This window comes from Macaca mulatta, chromosome 6 (assembly GCF_049350105.2).
Source record: "Macaca mulatta isolate MMU2019108-1 chromosome 6, T2T-MMU8v2.0, whole genome shotgun sequence".
Lineage (NCBI taxonomy): Eukaryota > Metazoa > Chordata > Mammalia > Primates > Cercopithecidae > Macaca > Macaca mulatta.
In genome coordinates, this window is record NC_133411.1 from 51,637,354 (window position 1) to 51,658,609 (window position 21,256).

The window sequence follows — 21,256 nt, forward strand, 5'->3', positions numbered from 1 at the left end:
AAAGGAAATATCCTCCGATAACTAAGAGAAAGAAGCTTTCTGAGAAACTTCTTTGTGTTCTGTGAAATCATCTCACAGAGTTACAGCTTTCCCCTCAAGAAGCCTTTCGCTAAGACAGTTCTTGTGGAATTGGCCAAGTGATATTTGGAAGCCCATAGAGGGCTATGGTGAAAAAGGAAATATCCTCAGATGAAATCTGGAAAGAAGCTTTCTGAGAAACTGCTTAGTGTTCTGTTAATTCATCTCACACAGTTACATCTGTATTTCGTGGATCTCTTTGCTAGCCTTATTTCTGTGGAATCTGAGAACAGATATTTCGGATCCCATTGAAGACTATAGGGCCAAAGGAAATATCCTCCGAAAACTAAGAGAAAGAAGCTTTCTGAGAAACTTCTTTGTGTTCTGTGAAATGAGCTCACAGAGTTACAGCTTTCCCCTCAAGAAGCCTTTCGCTAAGACAGTTCTTGTGGAATTGGCAAAGTGATATTTGGAAGCCCATAGAGGGCTATGGTGAAAAAGGAAATATCCTCAGATGAAATCTGGAAAGAAGCTTTCTGAGAAACTGCTTAGTGTTCTGTTAATTCATCTCACAGAGTTACATCTGTATTTCGTGGATCTCTTTGCTAGCCTTATTTCTGTGGAATCTGAGAACAGATATTTCGGATCCGTTTGAGGACTATAGGGCCAAAGGAAATATCCTCCGAAAACTAAGAGAAGGAAGCTTTCTGAGAAACTTCTTTGTGTTCTGTGAAATGAGCTCACAGAGTTACAGCTTTCCCCTCAAGAAGCCTTTCGCTAAGACAGTTCTTGTGGAATTGGCAAAGTGATATTTGGAAGCCCATAGAGGGCTATGGTGAAAAAGGAAATATCCTCAGATGAAATCTGGAAAAAAGCTTTCTGAGAAACTGCTTAGTGTTCTGTTAATTCATCTCACAGAGTTACATCTGTATTTCGTGGATCTCTTTGCTAGCCTTATTTCTGTGGAATCTGACAACAGATATTTCGGATCCCTTTGAAGACTATAGGGCCAAAGGAAATATCCTCCGATAACAAAGAGAAAGAAGCTTTGTGAGAAATTACTTTGTGTTCTATGTAATCATCTCACAGAGTTACAGCTTTCCCCTCAAGAAGCCTTTCGCTAAGACAGTTCTTGTGGAATTGGCAAAGTGATATTTGGAAGCCCATTGAGGGCTATGGTGAAAAAGGAAATATCCTCCGATGAAATATGGAAAGAAGCTTTCTGAGAAACTGCTTAGTGTTCTGTTAATTCATCTCACAGAGTTACATCTGTATTTCGTGGAACTCTTTGCTAGGCTTATTTCTGTGGAATCTGAGAACAGATATTTCGGATCCCTTTGAAGACTATAGGGCCAAAGGAAATATCCTCGGATAACAAAGAAAAAGAAGCTTTCTGAGAAACTTTTTTGTGTTCTGTGAAATCATCTCACAGAGTTACAGCTTTCCCCTCAAGAAGCCTTTCGCTAAGACAGTTCTTGTGGAATTGGCAAAGTGATATTTGGAAGCCCATAGAGGGCTATGGTGAAAAAGGAAATATCCTCCGATGAAATCTGGAAAGAAGCTTTCTGAGAAACTGCTTAGTGTTCTGTTAATTCATCTCACAGAGTTACATCTGTATTTCGTGGATCTCTTTGCTAGCCTTATTTCTGTGGAATTTGAGAACAGATATTTCGGATCCCTTTGAAGACTATAGGGCCAAAGGAAATATCCTCCGATAACTAAGAGAAAGAAGCTTTCTCAGAAACTTCTTTGTGTTCTGTGAAATCATCTCACAGAGTTACAGCTTTCCCCTCAAGAAGCCTTTCGCTAAGACATTTCTTGTGGAATTGGCAAAGTGATATTTGGAAGCCCATAGAGGGCTATGGTGAAAAAGGAAATATCCTCAGATGAAATCTGGAAAGAAGCTTTCTGAGAAACTGCTTAGTGTTCTGTTAATTCATCTCACAGAGTTACATCTGTATTTCGTGGATCTCTTTGCTAGCCTTATTTCTGTGGAATCTGAGAACAGATATTTCGGATCCCTTTGAAGACTATAGGGCCAAAGGAAATATCCTCCGATAACTAAGAGAAAGAAGCTTTCTCAGAGACTTCTTTGTGTTCTGTGAAATCATCTCACAGAGTTACAGCTTTCCCCTCAAGAAGCCTTTCGCTAAGACAGTTCTTGTGGAATTGGCAAAGTGATATTTGGAAGCCCATAGAGGGCTATGGTGAAAAAGGAAATATCCTCTGATGAAATCTGGAAAGAAGCTTTCTGAGAAACTGCTTAGTGTTCTGTTAATTCATCTCACAGAGTTACATCTGTATTTCGTGGATCTCTTTGCTAGCCTTATTTCTGTGGAATCTGACAACAGATATTTCGAATCCCTTTGAAGACTATAGGGCCAAAGGAAATATCCTCCGATAACTAAGAGAAAGAAGCTTTCTGAGAAACTTCTTTGTGTTCTTTGAAATTATCTCACAGAGTTACAGCTTTCCCCTCAAGAAGCCTTTCGCTAAGACAGTTCTTGTGGAATTGGCAAAGTGATATTTGGAAGCCCATTGAGGGCTATGGTGAAAAAGGAAATATCCTCCGATGAAATCTGGAAAGAAGCTTTCTGAGAAACTGCTTAGTGTTCTGTTAATTCATCTCACAGAGTTACATCTATATTTCGTGGATCTCTTTGCTAGCCTTATTTCTGTGGAATCTGAGAACAGATATTTCGGATCCCTTTGAAGACTATAGGGCCAAAGGAAATATCCTCCGAAAACTAAGAGAAAGAAGGTTTCTGAGAAACTTCTTTGTGTTCTGTCAAATCAGCTCACAGAGTTACAGCTTTCCTCTCAAGAAGCCTTTCGCTAAGACAGTTCTTGTGGAATTGGCAAAGTGATATTTGGAATCCCATAGAGGGCTATGGTGAAAAAGGAAATATCCTGAGATGAAATCTGGAAAGAAGCTTTCTGAGAAACTGCTTAGAGTTCTGTTAATTCATCTCACAGAGTTACATCTATATTTCGTGGATCTCTTTGCTAGCCTTATTTCTGTGGAATCTGAGAACAGATATTTCGGATCCGTTTGAAGACTATAGGGCCAAAGGAAATATCCTCCGAAAACTAAGAGAAAGAAGCTTTCTGAGAAACTTCTTTGTGTTCTGTGAAATGAGCTCACAGAGTTACAGCTTTCCACTCAAGAAGCCTTTCGCTACGACAGTTCTTGTGGAATTGGCAAAGTGATATTTGGAAGCCCATAGAGGGCTATGGTGAAAAAGGAAATATCCTCAGATGAAATCTGGAAAGAAGCTTTCTGAGAAACTGCTTAGTGTTCTGTTAATTCATCTCACAGAGTTACATCTGTATTTCGTGGATCTCTTTGCTAGCCTTATTTCTGTGGAATCTGAGAACAGATATTTCGGATCCCTTTGAAGACTATAGGGCCAAAGGAAATATCCTCCGATAACAAAGAGAAAGAAGCTTTGTGAGAAATTTCTTTGTGTTCTATGTAATCATCTCACAGAGTTACAGCTTTCCCCTAAAGAAGCCTTTCGCTAAGACAGTTCTTGTGGAAATGGCAAAGTGATATTTGGAAGCCCATAGAGGGCTATGGTGAAAAAGGAAATATCCTCAGATGAAATCTGGAAAGAAGCTTTCTGAGAAACTGCTTAGTGTTCTGTTAATTCATCTCACAGAGTTACATCTGTATTTCTTGGATCTCTTTGCTAGCCTTATTTCTGTGGAATCTGACAACAGATATTTTGAATCCCTTTGAAGACTATAGGGCCAAAGGAAATATCCTCCGATAACTAAGAGAAAGAAGCTTTCTGAGAAACTTCTTTGTGTTCTTTGAAATCATCTCACAGAGTTACAGCTTTCCCCTCAAGAAGCCTTTCGATAAGACAGTTCTTTTGGAATTGGCAAAGTGATATTTGGAAGCCCATTGAGGGCTATGGTGAAAAAGGAAATATCCTCCGATGAAATCTGGAAAGAAGCTTTCTGAGAAACTGCTTAGTGTTCTGTTAATTCATCTCACAGAGTTACATCTGTATTTCGTGGATCTCTTTGCTAGCCTTATTTCTGTGGAATCTGAGAACAGATATTTCGGATCCCTTTGAAGACTATAGGGCCAAAGGAAATATCCTCCGAAAACTAAGAGAAAGAAGCTTTCTGAGAAACTTCTTTGTGTCCTGTCAAATCAGCTCACAGAGTTACAGCTTTCCTCTCAAGAAGCCTTTCGCTAAGACAGTTCTTGTGGAATTGGCAAAGTGATATTTGGAAGCCCATAGAGGGCTATGGTGAAAAAGGAAATATCCTGAGATGAAATCTGGAAAGAAGCTTTCTGAGAAACTGCTTAGAGTTCTGTTAATTCATCTCACAGAGTTACATCTATATTTCGTGGATCTCTTTGCTAGCCTTATTTCTGTGGAATCTGAGAACAGATATTTCGGATCCCTTTGAAGACTATAGGGCCAAAGGAAATTTCCTCCGAAAACTAAGAGAAAGAAGCTTTCTGAGAAACTTCTTTGTGTTCTGTGAAATGAGCTCACAGAGTTACAGCTTTCCACTCAAGAAGCCTTTCGCTAAGACAGTTCTTGTGGAATTGGCAAAGTGATATTTGGAAGCCCATAGAGGGCTATGGTGAAAAAGGAAATATCCTCAGATGAAATCTGGAAAGAAGCTTTCTGAGAAACTGCTTAGTGTTCTGTTAATTCATCTCACAGAGTTACATCTGTATTTCGTGGATCTCTTTGCTAGCCTTATTTCTGTGGAATCTGAGAACAGATATTTCGGATCCCTTTGAAGACTATAGGGCCAAAGGAAATATCCTCCGATAACAAAGAGAAAGAAGCTTTGTGAGAAATTTCTTTGTGTTCTATGTAATCACCTCACAGAGTTACAGCTTTCCCCTCAAGAAGCCTTTCGCTAAGACAGTTCTTGTGGAATTGGCAAAGTGATATTTGGAAGCCCATAGAGGGCTATGGTGAAAAAGGAAATATCCTCAGATGAAATCTGGAAAGAAGCTTTCTGAGAAACTGCTTAGTGTTCTGTTAATTCATCTCACAGAGTTACATCTGTATTTCATGGATCTCTTTGCTAGGCTTATTTCTGTGGAATCTGAGAACAGATATTTCGGATCCCTTTGAAGACTATAGGGCCAAAGGAAATATCCTCGGATAACAAAGAAAAAGAAGCTTTCTGAGAAACTTTTTTGTGTTCTGTGAAATCATCTCACAGAGTTACAGCTTTCCCCTCAAGAAGCCTTTCGCTAAGACAGTTCTTGTGGAATTGGCAAAGTGATATTTGGAGGCCCATAGAGGGCTATGGTGAAAAAGGAAATATCCTCCGATGAAATCTGGAAAGAAGCTTTCTGAGAAACTGCTTAGTGTTCTGTTAATTCATCTCACAGAGTTACATCTGTATTTCGTGGATCTCTTTGCTAGCCTTATTTCTGTGGAATCTGACAACAGATATTTCGGATCCCTTTGAAGACTATAGGGCCAAAGGAAATATCCTCCGATAACTAAGAGAAAGAAGCTTTCTGAGAAACTTCTTTGTGTTCTGTGAAATCATCTCACAGAGTTACAGCTTTCCCCTCAAGAAGCCTTTCGATAAGACATTTCTTGTGGAATTGGCAAAGTGATATTTGGAACCCCTAGAGGGCTATGGTGAAAAAGGAAATATCCTCAGATGAAATCTGGAAAGAAGCTTTCTGAGAAACTGCTTAGTGTTCTGTTAATTCATCTCACAGAGTTACATCTGTATTTCGTGGATCTCTTTGCTAGCCTTATTTCTGTGGAATCTGACAACAGATATTTCGGATCCCTTTGAAGACTATAGGGCCAAAGGAAATATCCTCCGATAACTAAGAGAAAGAAGCTTTCTGAGAAACTTCTTTGTGTTCTGTGAAATCATCTCACAGAGTTACAGCTTTCCCCTCAAGAAGCCTTTCGCTAAGACATTTCTTGTGGAATTGGCAAAGTGATATTTGGAAGCCCATAGAGGGCTACGGTGAAAAAGGAAATATCCTCAGATGAAATCTGGAAAGAAGCTTTCTGAGAAACTGCTTAGTGTTCTGTTAATTCATCTCACAGAGTTACATCTGTATTTCGTGGATCACTTGGCTAGCCTTATTTCTGTGGAATATGAGAACAGATATTTCGGATCCCTTTGAAGACTATAGGGCCAAAGGAAATATCCTCCGATAAGTAAGAGAAAGAAGCTTTCTCAGAAACTTCTTTGTGTTCTGTGAAATCATCTCACAGAGTTACAGCTTTCCCCTCAAGAAGCCTTTCGCTAAGACAGTTCTTGTGGAATTGGCAAAGTGATATTTGGAAGCCAATAGAGGGCTATGGTGAAAAAGGAAATATCCTCCGATGAAATCTGGAAAGAAGCTTTCTGAGAAGCTGCTTAGTGTTCTGTTAGTTCATCTCACAGAGTTACATCTATATTTCGTGGATCTCTTTGCTAGCCTTATTTCTGTGGAATCTGAGAACAGATATTTCGGATCCCTTTGAAGACTATAGGGCCAAAGGAAATATCCTCCGATAACAAAGAGAAAGAAGCTTTCTGAGAAACTTCTTTGTGTTCTGTGAAATCATCTCACAGAGTTACAGCTTTCCCCTCAAGAAGCCTTTCGCTAAGACAGTTCTTGTGGAATTGGCAAAGTGATATTTGGAAGCCCATAGAGGGCTATGGTGAAAAAGGAAATATCCTCAGATGAAATCTGGAAAGAAGCTTTCTGAGAAACTGCTTAGTGTTCTGTTAATTCATCTCACCGAGTTACATCTATATTTCGTGGATCTCTTTGCTAGCCTTATTTTTGTGGAATCTGAGAACAGATATTTCGGATCCCTTTGAAGACTATAGGGCCAAAGGAAATATCCTCCGATAACTAAGAGAAAGAAGCTTTCTGAGAAACTTCTTTGTGTTCTGTGAAATCATCTCACAGAGTTACAGCTTTCCCCTCAAGAAGCCCTTCGCTAAGACAGTTCTTGTGGAATTGGCAAAGTGATATTTGGAAGCCCATTGAGGGCTATGGTGAAAAAGGAAATATCCTCCGATGAAATCTGGAAAGAAGCTTTCTGAGAAACTGCTTAGTGTTCTGTTAGTTCATCTCACAGAGTTACATCTATATTTCGTGGATCTCTTTGCTAGCCTTATTTCTGTGGAATCTGAGAACAGATATTTCGGATCCCTTTGAAGACTATAGGGCCAAAGGAAATATCCTCCGAAAACTAAGAGAAAGAAGCTTTCTGAGAAACTTCTTTGTGTTCTGTGAAATCATCTCACAGAGTTACAGCCTTCCCCTCAAGAAGCCTTTCGCTAAGACAGTTCTTGTGGAATTGGCCAAGTGATATTTGGAAGCCCATAGAGGGCTATGGTGAAAAAGGAAATATCCTCAGATGAAATCTGGAAAGAAGCTTTCTGAGAAACTGCTTAGTGTTCTGTTAATTCATCTCACAGAGTTACATCTGTATTTCGTGGATCTCTTTGCTAGCCTTATTTCTGTGGAATCTGAGAACAGATATTTCGGATCCCTTTGAAGACTATAGGGCCAAAGGAAATATCCTCCGATAACAAAGAGAAAGAAGCTTTCTGAGAAACTTCTTTGTGTTCTGTGAAATCATCTCACAGAGTTACAGCTTTCCCCTCAAGAAGCCTTTCGCTAAGACAGTTATTGTGGAATTGGCAAAGTGATATATGGAAGCCCATAGAGGGCTATGGTGAAAAAGGAAATATCCTCAGATGAAATCTGGAAAGAAGCTTTCTGAGAAACTGCTTAGTGTTCTGTTAATTCATCTCACAGAGTTACATCTGTATTTCGTGGATCTCTTTGGTAGCCTTATTTCTGTGGAATCTGAGAACAGATATTTCGGATCCCTTTGAAGACTATAGGGCCAAAGGAAATATCCTCGGATAACAAAGAAAAAGAAGCTTTCTGAGAAACTTTTTTGTGTTCTGTGAAATCATCTCACAGAGTTACAGCTTTCCCCTCAAGAAGCCTTTCGCTAAGACAGTTCTTGTGGAATTGGCAAAGTGATATTTGGAAGCCCATAGAGGGCTATGGTGAAAAAGGAAATATCCTCCGATGAAATCTGGAAAGAAGCTTTCTGAGAAACTGCTTAGTGTTCTGTTAATTCATCTCACAGTGTTACATCTGTATTTCGTGGATCTCTTTGCTAGCCTTATTTCTGTGGAATCTGACAACAGATATTTCGGATCCCTTTGAAGACTATAGGGCCAAAGGAAATATCCTCCGATAACTAAGAGAAAGAAGCTTTCTGAGAAACTTCTTTGTGTTCTGTGAAATCATCTCACAGAGTTACAGCTTTCCCCTCAAGAAGCCTTTCGCTAAGACAGTTCTTGTGGAATTGGCAAAGTGATATTTGGAAGCCCATAGAGGGCTATGGTGAAAAAGGAAATATCCTCAGATGAAATCTGGAAAGAAGCTTTCTGAGAAACTGCTTAGTGTTCTGTTAATTCATCTCACAGAGTTACATCTGTATTTCGTGGATCTCTTTGCTAGCCTTATTTCTGTGGAATCTGACAACAGATATTTCGGATCCCTTTGAAGACTATAGGGCCAAAGGAAATATCCTCCGATAACTAAGAGAAAGAAGCTTTCTGAGAAACTTCTTTGTGTTCTGTGAAATCATCTCACAGAGTTACAGCTTTCCCCTCAAGAAGCCTTTCGCTAAGACAGTTCTTGTGGAATTGGCAAAGTGATATTTGGAAGCCCATAGAGGGCTATGGTGAAAAAGGAAATATCCTCAGATGAAATCTGGAAAGAAGCTTTCTGAGAAACTGCTTAGTGTTCTGTTAATTCATCTCACCGAGTTACATCTATATTTCGTGGATCTCTTTGCTAGCCTTATTTTTGTGGAATCTGAGAACAGATATTTCGGATCCCTTCGAAGACTATAGGGCCAAAGGAAATATCCTCCGATAACTAAGAGAAAGAAGCTTTCTGAGAAACTTCTTTGTGTTCTGTGAAATCATCTCACAGAGTTACAGCTTTCCCCTCAAGAAGCCCTTCGCTAAGACAGTTCTTGTGGAATTGGCAAAGTGATATTTGGAAGCCCATTGAGGGCTATGGTGAAAAAGGAAATATCCTCCGATGAAATCTGGAAAGAAGCTTTCTGAGAAACTGCTTAGTGTTCTGTTAGATCATCTCACAGAGTTACATCTATATTTCGTGGATCTCTTTGCTAGCCTTATTTCTGTGGAATCTGAGAACAGATATTTCGGATCCCTTTGAAGACTATAGGGCCAAAGGAAATATCCTCCGAAAACTAAGAGAAAGAAGCTTTCTGAGAAACTTCTTTGTGTTCTGTGAAATCATCTCACAGAGTTACAGCCTTCCCCTCAAGAAGCCTTTCGCTAAGAGAGTTCTTGTGGAATTGGCCAAGTGATATTTGGAAGCCCATAGAGGGCTATGGTGAAAAAGGAAATATCCTCAGATGAAATCTGGAAAGAAGCTTTCTGAGAAACTGCTTAGTGTTCTGTTAATTCATCTCACAGAGTTACATCTGTATTTCGTGGATCTCTTTGCTAGCCTTATTTCTGTGGAATCGGAGAACAGATATTTCGGATCCCTTTGAAGACTATAGGGCCAAAGGAAATATCCTCCGATAACAAAGAGAAAGAAGCTTTCTGAGAAACTTCTTTGTGTTCTGTGAAATCATCTCACAGAGTTACAGCTTTCCCCTCAAGAAGCCTTTCGCTAAGACAGTTCTTGTGGAATTGGCAAAGTGATATATGGAAGCCCATAGAGGGCTATGGTGAAAAAGGAAATATCCTCAGATGAAATCTGGAAAGAAGCTTTCTGAGAAACTGCTTAGTGTTCTGTTAATTCATCTCACAGAGTTACATCTGTATTTCGTGGATCTCTTTGGTAGCCTTATTTCTGTGGAATCTGAGAACAGATATTTCGGATCCCTTTGAAGACTATAGGGCCAAAGGAAATATCCTCGGATAACAAAGAAAAAGAAGCTTTCTGAGAAACTTTTTTGTGTTCTGTGAAATCATCTCACAGAGTTACAGCTTTCCCCTCAAGAAGCCTTTCGCTAAGACAGTTCTTGTGGAATTGGCAAAGTGATATTTGGAAGCCCATAGAGGGCTATGGTGAAAAAGGAAATATCCTCCGATGAAATCTGGAAAGAAGCTTTCTGAGAAACTGCTTAGTGTTCTGTTAATTCATCTCACAGTGTTACATCTGTATTTCGTGGATCTCTTTGCTAGCCTTATTTCTGTGGAATCTGACAACAGATATTTCGGATCCCTTTGAAGACTATAGGGCCAAAGGAAATATCCTCCGATAACTAAGAGAAAGAAGCTTTCTGAGAAACTTCTTTGTGTTCTGTGAAATCATCTCACAGAGTTACAGCTTTCCCCTCAAGAAGCCTTTCGCTAAGACAGTTCTTGTGGAATTGGCAAAGTGATATTTGGAAGCCCATAGAGGGCTATGGTGAAAAAGGAAATATCCTCAGATGAAATCTGGAAAGAAGCTTTCTGAGAAACTGCTTAGTGTTCTGTTAATTCATCTCACAGAGTTACATCTGTATTTCGTGGATCTCTTTGCTAGCCTTATTTCTGTGGAATCTGACAACAGATATTTCGGATCCCTTTGAAGACTATAGGGCCAAAGGAAATATCCTCCGATAACTAAGAGAAAGAAGCTTTCTGAGAAACTTCTTTGTGTTCTGTGAAATCATCTCACAGAGTTACAGCTTTCCCCTCAAGAAGCCTATCGCTAAGACAGTTCTTGTGGAATTGGCAAAGTGATATTTGGAAGCCCATAGAGGGCTATGGTGAAAAAGGAAATATCCTCTGATGAAATCTGGAAAGAAGCTTTCTGAGAAACTGCTTAGTGTTCTGTTAATTCATCTCACAGAGTTACATCTGTATTTCGTGGAACACTTGGCTAGCCTTATTTCTGTGGAATCTGAGAACAGATATTTCGGATCCGTTTGAAGACTATAGGGCCAAGGGAAATATCCTCCGAAAACAAAGAGAAAGAAGCTTTCTCAGAAACTTCTTTGTGTTCTGTGAAATCAGCTCACAGAGTTACAGCTTTCCCCTCAAGAAGCCTTTCGCTAAGACAGTTCTTGTGGAATTGGCAAAGTGATATTTGGAAGCCCATAGAGGGCTATGGTGAAAAAGGAAATATCCTCAGATGAAATCTGGAAAGAAGCTTTCTGAGAAACTGCTCAGTGTTCTTTGAATTCATCTCACAGAGTTACATCTGTATTTCGTGGATCTCTTTGCTAGGCTTATTTCTGTGGAATCTGAGAACAGATATTTCGGATCCCTTTGAAGACTATAGGGCCAAAGGAAATATCCTCCAATAACTAAGAGAAAGAAGCTTTCTGAGAAACTTCTTTGTGTTCTGTGAAATCATCTCACAGAGTTACAGCTTTCCCCTCAAGAAGCCTTTCGCTAAGACAGTTCTTGTGGAATTGGCAAAGTGATATTTGGAAGCCCTTAGAGGGCTATGGTGAAAAAGGAAATATCCTCCGATGAAATCTGGAAAGAAGCTATCTGAGAAACTGCTTAGTGTTCTGTTAATTCATCTCACAGAGTTACATCTATATTTCGTGGATCTCTTTGCTAGCCTTATTTCTGTGGAATCTGAGAACAGATATTTCGGATCCCTTTGAAGACTATAGGGCCAAAGGAAATATCCTCCGAAAACTAGGAGAAAGAAGGTTTCTGAGAAACTTCTTTGTGTTCTGTCAAATCAGCTCACAGAGTTACAGCTTTCCTCTCAAGAAGCCTTTCGCTAAGACAGTTCTTGTGGAATTGGCAAAGTGATATTTGGAAGCCCATAGAGGGCTATGGTGAAAAAGGTAATATCCTGAGATGAAATCTGGAAAGAAGCTTTCTGACAAACTGCTTAGAGTTCTGTTAATTCATCTCACAGAGTTACATCTATATTTCTTGGATCACTCTGCTAGCCTTATTTCTGTGGAATCTGAGAACAGATATTTCGGATCCCTTTGAAGACTATAGGGCCAAAGGAAATATCCTCCGATAACAAAGAGAAAGAAGCTTTGTGAGAAATTTCTTTGTGTTCTATGTAATCATCTCACAGAGTTACAGCTTTCCCCTCAAGAAGCCTTTCGCTAAGACAGTTCTTGTGGAATTGGCAAAGTGATATTTGGAAGCCCATAGAGGGCTATGGTGAAAAAGGAAATATCCTCCGATGAAATCTGGAAAGAAGCTTTCTGAGAAACTGCTTAGTGTTCTGTTAGTTCATCTCACAGAGTTACATCTATATTTCGTGGATCTCTTTGATAGCCTTATTTCTGTGGAATCTGAGAACAGATATTTCGGATCCCTTTGAAGACTATAGGGCCAAAGGAAATATCCTCCGATAACAAAGAGAAAGAAGCTTTCTGAGACACTTCTTTGTGTTCTGTGAAATCATCTCACAGAGTTACAGCTTTCCCCTCAAGAAGCCTTTCGCTAAGACAGTTCTTGTGGGATTGGCCAAGTGATATTTGGAAGCCCATAGAGGGCTGTGGTGAAAAAGGAAATATCCTCAGATGAAATCTGGAAAGAAGCTTTCTGAGAAACTGCTTAGTGTTCTGTTAATTCATCTCACACAGTTACATCTGTATTTCGTGGATCTCTTTGCTAGCCTTATTTCTGTGGAATCTGAGAACAGATATTTCGGATCCCTTTGAAGACTATAGGGCCAAAGGAAATATCCTCCGATAACTAAGAGAAAGAAGCTTTCTGAGAAACTTCTTTGTGTTCTGTGAAATCATCTCACAGAGTTACAGCTTTCCCCTCAAGAAGCCTTTCGCTAAGACAGTTCTTGTGGAATTGGCAAAGTGATATTTGGAAACCCTTAGTGGGCTATGGTGAAAAAGAAAATATCCTCCGATGAAATCTGGAAAGAAGCTTTCTGAGAAACTGCTTAGTGTTCTGTTAATTCATGTCACAGAGTTACATCTGTACTTCGTGGATCTCTTTGCTAGGCTTATTTCTGTGGAATCTGAGAACAGATATTTCGGATACCTTTGAAGACTATAGGGCCAAAGGAAATATCCTCGGATAACAAAGAAAAAGAAGCTTTCTGAGAAACTTTTTTGTGTTCTGTGAAATCATCTCACAGAGTTACAGCTTTCCCCTCAAGAAGCCTTTCGCTAAGACAGTTCTTGTGGAATTGGCCAAGTGATATTTGGAAGCCCATAGAGGGCTATGGTGAAAAAGGAAATATCCTCAGATGAAATCTGGAAAGAAGCATTCTGAGAAACTGCTTAGTGTTCTGTTAATTCATCTCACACAGTTACATCTGTATTTCGTGGATCTCTTTGCTAGCCTTATTTCTGTGGAATCTGAGAACAGATATTTCGGATCCCTTTGAAGACTATAGGGCCAAAGGAAATATCCTCCGAAAACTAAGAGAAAGAAGCTTTCTGAGAAACTTCTTTGTGTTCTGTGAAATGAGCTCACAGAGTTACAGATTTCCACTCAAGAAGCCTTTCGCTAAGACAGTTCTTGTGGAATTGGCAAAGTGATATTTGGAAGCCCATAGAGGGCTATGGTGAAAAAGGAAATATCCTCAGATGAAATCTGGAAAGAAGCTTTCTGAGAAACTGCTTAGTGTTCTGTTAATTCATCTCACAGAGTTACATCTGTATTTCCTGGATCTCTTTGCTAGCCTTATTTCTGTGGAATCTGACAACAGATATTTCGGATCCCTTTGAAGACTATAGGGCCAAAGGAAATATCCTCCGATAACAAAGAGAAAGAAGCTTTGTGAGAAATTTCTTTGTGTTCTATGTAATCATCTCACAGAGTTACAGCTTTCCCCTCAAGAAGCCTTTCGCTAAGACAGTTCTTGTGGAATAGGCAAAGTGATATTTGGAAGCCCATTGAGGGCTATGGTGAAAAAGGAAATATCCTCCGATGAAATATGGAAAGAAGCTTTCTGAGAAACTGCTTAGTGTTCTGTTAATTCATCTCACAGAGTTACATCTGTATTTCGTGGATCTCTTTGCTAGGCTTATTTCTGTGGAATCTGAGAACAGATATTTCGGATCCCTTTGAAGACTATAGGGCCAAAGGAAATATCCTCGGATAACAAAGAAAAAGAAGCTTTCTGAGAAACTTTTTTGTGTTCTGTGAAATCATCTCACAGAGTTACAGCTTTCCCCTCAAGAAGCCTTTCGCTAAGACAGTTCTTGTGGAATTGGCAAAGTGATATTTGGAAGCCCGTAGAGGGCTATGGTGAAAAAGGAAATATCCTCCGATGAAATCTGGAAAGAAGCTTTCTGAGAAACTGCTTAGTGTTCTGTTAATTCATCTCACAGAGTTACATCTGTATTTCGTGGATCTCTTTGCTAGCCTTATTTCTGTGGAATTTGAGAACAGATATTTCGGATCCCTTTGAAGACTATAGGGCCAAAGGAAATATCCTCCGATAACTAAGAGAAAGAAGCTTTCTCAGAAACTTCTTTGTGTTCCGTGAAATCATCTCACAGAGTTACAGCTTTCCCCTCAAGAAGCCTTTCGCTAAGACATTTCTTGTGGAATTGGCAAAGTGATATTTGGAAGCCCATAGAGGGCTATGGTGAAAAAGGAAATATCCTCCGATGAAATCTGGAAAGAAGCTTTCTGAGAAACTGCTTAGTGTTCTGTTAATTCATCTCACAGAGTTACATCTGTATTTCGTGGATCTCTTTGCTAGCCTTATTTCTGTGGAATCTGAAAACAGATATTTTGGATCCCTTTGAAGACTATAGGGCCAAAGGAAATATCCTCCGATAACTAAGAGAAAGAAGCTTTCTGAGAAACTTCTTTGTGTTCTGTGAAATCATCTCACAGAGTTACAGCTTTCCCCTCAAGAAGCCTTTCGCTAAGACAGTTCTTGTGGAATTGGCAAAGTGATATTTGGAAGCCCATAGAGGGCTATGGTGAAAAAGGAAATATCCTCAGATGAAATCTGGAAAGAAGCTTTCTGAGAAACTGCTTAGTGTTCTGTTAATTCATCTCACAGAGTTACATCTGTATTTCGTGGATCTCTTTGCTAGCCTTATTTCTGTGGAATCTGACAACAGATATTTCGAATCCCTTTGAAGACTATAGGGCCAAAGGAAATATCCTCCGATAACTAAGAGAAAGAAGCTTTCTGAGAAACTTCTTTGTGTTCTGTGAAATCATCTCACAGAGATACAGCTTTCCCCTCAAGAAGCCTTTCGTTAAGACAGTTCTTGTGGAATTGGCAAAGTGATATTTGGAACCCCATTGAAGGCTATGGTGAAAAAGGAAATATCCTCAGATGAAATCTGGAAAGAAGCTTTCTGAGAAACTGCTTAGTGTTCTGTTAATTCATATCACAGAGTTACATCTATATTTCGTGGATCTCTTTGCTAGCCTTATTTCTGTGGAATCTGAGAACAGATATTTCGGATCCCTTTGAAGACTATAGGGCCAAAGGAAATATCCTCGGATAACAAAGAAAAAGAAGCTTTCTGAGAAACTTTTTTGTGTTCTGTGAAATCATCTCACAGAGTTACAGCTTTCCCCTCAAGAAGCCTTTCGCTAAGACAGTTCTTGTGGAATTGGCAAAGTGATATTTGGAAGCCCATAGAGGGCTATGGTGAAAAAGGAAATATCCTTCGATGAAATCTGGAAAGAAGCTTTCTGAGAAACTGCTTAGTGTTCTGTTAATTCATCTCACAGAGTTACATCTGTATTTCGTGGATCTCTTTGCTAGCCTTATTTCTGTGGAATTTGAGAACAGATATTTCGGATCCCTTTGAAGACTATAGGGCCAAAGGGAATATCCTCCGATAACTAAGAGAAAGAAGCTTTCTCAGAAACTTCTTTGTGTTCTGTGAAATCATCTCACAGAGTTACAGCTTTCCCCTCAAGAAGCCTTTCGCTAAGACATTTCTTGTGGAATTGGCAAAGTGATATTTGGAAGCCCATAGAGGGCTATGGTGAAAAAGGAAATATCCTCAGATGAAATCTGGAAAGAAGCTTTCCGAGAAACTGCTTAGTGTTCTGTTAATTCATCTCACAGAGTTACATCTGTATTTCGTGGATCTCTTTGCTAGCCTTATTTCTGTGGAATCTGAGAACAGATATTTCGGATCCCTTTGAAGACTATAGGGCCAAAGGAAATATCCTCCGATAACTAAGAGAAAGAAGCTTTCTCAGAAACTTCTTTGTGTTCTGTGAAATCATCTCACAGAGTTACAGCTTTCCCCTCAAGAAGCCTTTCGCTAAGACAGTTCTTGTGGAATTGGCCAAGTGATATTTGGAAGCCCATAGAGGGCTATGGTGAAAAAGGAAATATCCTGAGATGAAATGTGGAAAGAAGCTTTCTGAGAAACTGCTTAGTGTTCTGTTAATTCATCTCACAGAGTTACATCTGTATTTCGTGGATCTCTTTGCTAGCCTTATTTCTGTGGAATCTGACAACAGATATTTCGAATCACTTTAAAACTATAGGGCCAAAGGAAATATCCTCCGATAACTAAGAGAAAGAAGCTTTCTGAGAAACTTCTTTGTGTTCTGTGAAATCATCTCACAGAGTTACAGCTTTCCCCTCAAGAAGCCTTTCGCTAAGACAGTTCTTGTGGAATTGGCAAAGTGATATTTGGAAACCCTTAGTGGGCTATGGTGAAAAAGAAAATATCCTCCGATGAAATCTGGAAAGAAGCTTTCTGAGAAACTGCTTAGTGTTCTGTTAATTCATGTCACACAGTTACATCTGTATTTCGTGGATCTCTTTGCTAGGCTTATTTCTGTGGAATCTGAGAACAGATATTTCGGATCCCTTTGAAGACTATAGGGCCGAAGGAAATATCCTCGGATAACAAAGAAAAAGAAGCTTTCTGAGAAACTTTTTTGTGTTCTGTGAAATCATCTCACAGAGTTACAGCTTTCCCCTCAAGAAGCCTTTCGCTAAGACAGTTCTTGTGGAATTGGCCAAGTGATATTTGGAAGCCCATAGAGGGCTATGGTGAAAAAGGAAATATCCTCAGATGAAATCTGGAAAGAAGCATTCTGAGAAACTGCTTAGTGTTCTGTTAATTCATCTCACACAGTTACATCTGTATTTCGTGGATCTCTTTGCTAGCCTTATTTCTGTGGAATCTGAGAACAGATATTTCGGATCCCTTTGAAGACTATAGGGCCAAAGGAAATATCCTCCGAAAACTAAGAGAAAGAAGCTTTCTGAGAAACTTCTTTGTGTTCTGTGAAATGAGCTCACAGAGTTACAGATTTCCACTCAAGAAGCCTTTCACTAAGACAGTTCTTGTGGAATTGGCCAAGTGATATTTGGAAGCCCATAGAGGGCTATGGTGAAAAAGGAAATATCCTCAGATGAAATCTGGAAAGAAGCATTCTGAGAAACTGCTTAGTGTTCTGTTAATTCATCTCACACAGTTACATCTGTATTTCGTGGATCTCTTTGCTAGCCTTATTTCTGTGGAATCTGACAACAGATATTTCGGATCCCTTTGAAGACTATAGGGCCAAAGGAAATATCCTCCGATAACAAAGAGAAAGAAGCTTTGTGAGAAATTTCTTTGTGTTCTATGTAATCATCTCACAGAGTTACAGCTTTCCCCTCAAGAAGCCTTTCGCTAAGACAGTTCTTGTGGAATTGGCAAAGTGATATTTGGAAGCCCATTGAGGGCTATGGTGAAAAAGGAAATATCCTCCGATGAAATATGGAAAGAAGCTTTCTGAGAAACTGCTTAGTGTTCTGTTAATTCATCTCACAGAGTTACATCTGTATTTCGTGGAACTCTTTGCTAGGCTTATTTCTGTGGAATCTGAGAACAGATATTTCGGATCCCTTTGAAGACTATAGGGCCAAAGGAAATATCCTCGGATAACAAAGAAAAAGAAGCTTTCTGAGAAACTTTTTTGTGTTCTGTGAAATCATCTCACAGAGTTACAGCTTTCCCCTCCAGAAGCCTTTCGCTAAGACAGTTCTTGTGGAATTGGCAAAGTGATATTTGGAAGCCCATAGAGGGCTATGGTGAAAAAGGAAATATCCTCCGATGAAATCTGGAAAGAAGCTTTCTTAGAAACTGCTTAGTGTTCTGTTAATTCATCTCACAGAGTTACATCTGTATTTCGTGGATCTCTTTGCTAGCCTTATTTCTGTGGAATTTGAGAACAGATATTTCGGATCCCTTTGAAGACTATAGGGCCAAAGGAAATATCCTCCGATAACTAAGAGAAAGAAGCTTTCTCAGAAACTTCTTTGTGTTCCGTGAAATCATCTCACAGAGTTACAGCTTTCCCCTCAAGAAGCCTTTCGCTAAGACATCTTGTGGAATTGGCAAAGTGATATTTGGAAGCCCATAGAGGGCTATGGTGAAAAAGGAAATATCCTCAGATGAAATCTGGAAAGAAGCTTTCTGAGAAACTGCTTAGTGTTCTGTTAATTCATCTCACAGAGTTACATCTGCATTTCGTGGATCTCTTTGCTAGCCTTATTTCTGTGGAATCTGAGAACAGATATTTCGGATCCCTTTGAAGACTATAGGGCCAAAGGAAATATCCTCCGATAACTAAGAGAAAGAAGCTTTCTGAGAAACTTCTTTGTGTTCTGTGAAATCATCTCACAGAGTTACAGCTTTCCCCTCAAGAAGCCTTTCGCTAAGACAGTTCTTGTGGAATTGGCAAAGTGATATTTGGAAGCCCATAGAGGGCTATGGTGAAAAAGGAAATATCCTCCGATGAAATCTGGAAAGAAGCTTTCTGAGAAACTGCTTAGTGTTCTGTTAATTCATCTCACAGAGTTACATCTATATTTCGTGGATCTCTTTGCTAGCCTTATTTCTGTGGAATCTGAGAACAGATATTTCGGATCCCTTTGAAGACTATAGGGCCAAGGGAAATATCCTCCGAAAAATAAGAGAAAGAAGGTTTCTGAGAAACTTCTTTGTGTTCTGTCAAATCAGCTCACAGAGTTACAGCTTTCCTCTCAAGAAGCCTTTCGCTAAGACAGTTCTTGTGGAATTGGCAAAGTGATATTTGGAAGCCCATAGAGGGATATGGTGAAAAAGGAAATATCCTGAGATGAAATCTGGAAAGAAGCTATCTGAGAAACTGCTTAGAGTTCTGTTAATTCATCTCACAGAGTTACATCTATATTTCGTGGATCTCTTTGCTAGCCTTATTTCTGTGGAATCTGAGAACAGATATTTCGGATCCCTTTGAAGACTATAGGGCCAAAGGAAATATCCTCCGGTAACAAAGAGAAAGAAGCTTTCTGAGAAACTTCTTTGTGTTCTGTGAAATGAGCTCACAGAGTTACAGCTTTCCACTCAAGAAGCCTTTCGCTAAGACAGTTCTTGTGGAATTGCCAAAGTGATATTTGGAAGCCCATTGAGGGCTATGGTGAAAAAGGAAATATCCTCAGATGAAATCTGGAAAGAAGCTTTCTGAGAAACTGCTTAGTGTTCTGTTAATTCATCTCACAGAGTTACATCTGTATTTCGTGGATCTCTTTGCTAGGCTTATTTCTGTGGAATCTGAGAACAGATATTTCCGATCCATTTGAAGACTATAGGGCCAAAGGAAATATCCTCGGATAACAAAGAAAAAGAAGCTTTCTGAGAAACTTTTTTGTGTTCTGTGAAATCATCTCACAGAGTTACAGCTTTCCCCTCCAGAAGCCTTTCGCTAAGACAGTTCTTGTGGAATTGGCAAAGTGATATTTGGAAGCCCATAGAGGGCTATGGTGAAAAAGGAAATATCCTCCGATGAAATCTGGAAAGAAGCTTTCTGAGAAACTGCTTAGTGTTCTGTTAATTCATCTCACAGAGTTACATCTGTATTTCGTGGATCTCTTTGCTAGCCTTATTTCTGTGGAATTTGAGAACAGATATTTCGGATCCCTTTGAAGACTATAGGGCCAAAGGAAATATCCTCCGATAACTAAGAGAAAGAAGCTTTCTCAGAAACTTCTTTGTGTTCCGTGAAATCATCTCACAGAGTTACAGCTTTCCCCTCAAGAAGCCTTTCGCTAAGACATTTCTTGTGGAATTGGCAAAGTGATATTTGGAACCCCATAGAGGGCTATGGTGAAAAAGGAAATATCCTCAGATGAAATCTGGAAAGAAGCTTTCTGAGAAACTGCTTAGTGTTCTGTTAATTCATCTCACAGAGTTACATCTGTATTTCGTGGATCACTTGGCTAGCCTTATTTCTGTGGAATATGAGAACAGATATTTCGGATCCCTTTGAAGACTATAGGGCCAAAGGAAATATCCTCCGATAACTAAGAGAAAGAAGCTTTCTCAGAAACTTCTTTGTGTTCTGTGAAATCATCTCACAGAGTTACAGCTTTCCCCTCAAGAAGCCTTTCGCTAAGACAGTTCTTGTGGAATTGGCAAAGTGATATTTGGAAGCCCATAGAGGGCTATGGTGAAAAAGGAAATATCCTCCGATGAAATCTGGAAAGAAGCTTTCTGAGAAACTGCTTAGTGTTCTGTTAGTTCATCTCACAGAGTTACATCTATATTTCGTGGATCTCTTTGCTAGCCTTATTTCTGTGGAATCTGAGAACAGATATTTCGGATCCCTTTGAAGACTATAGGGCCAAAGGAAATATCCTCGGATAACAAAGAAAAAGAAGCTTTCTGAGAAACTTTTTTGTGTTCTGTGAAATCATCTCACAGAGTTACAGCTTTCCCCTCCAGAAGCCTTTCGCTAAGACAGTTCTTGTGGAATTGGCAAAGTGATATTTGGAAGCCCATAGAGGGCTATGGTGAAAAAGGAAATATCCTCCGATGAAATCTGGAAAGAAGCTTTCTGAGAAACTGCTTAGTGTTCTGTTAATTCATCTCACAGAGTTACATCTGTATTTCGTGGATCTCTTTGCTAGCCTTATTTCTGAGAATTTGAGAACAGATATTTCGGATTCCTTTGAAGACTATAGGGCCAAAGGAAATATCCTCCGATAACTAAGAGAAAGAAGCTTTCTCAGAAACTTCTTTGTGTTCCGTGAAATCATCTCACAGAGTTACAGCTTTCCCCTCAAGAAGCCTTTCGCTAAGACATTTCTTGTGGAATTGGCAAAGTGATATTTGGAACCCCTAGAGGGCTATGGTGAAAAAGGAAATATCCTCAGATGAAATCTGGAAAGAAGCTTTCTGAGAAACTGCTTAGTGTTCTGTTAATTCATCTCACAGAGTTACATCTGTATTTCGTGGATCACTTGGCTAGCCTTATTTCTGTGGAATATGAGAACAGATATTTCGGATCCCTTTGAAGACTATAG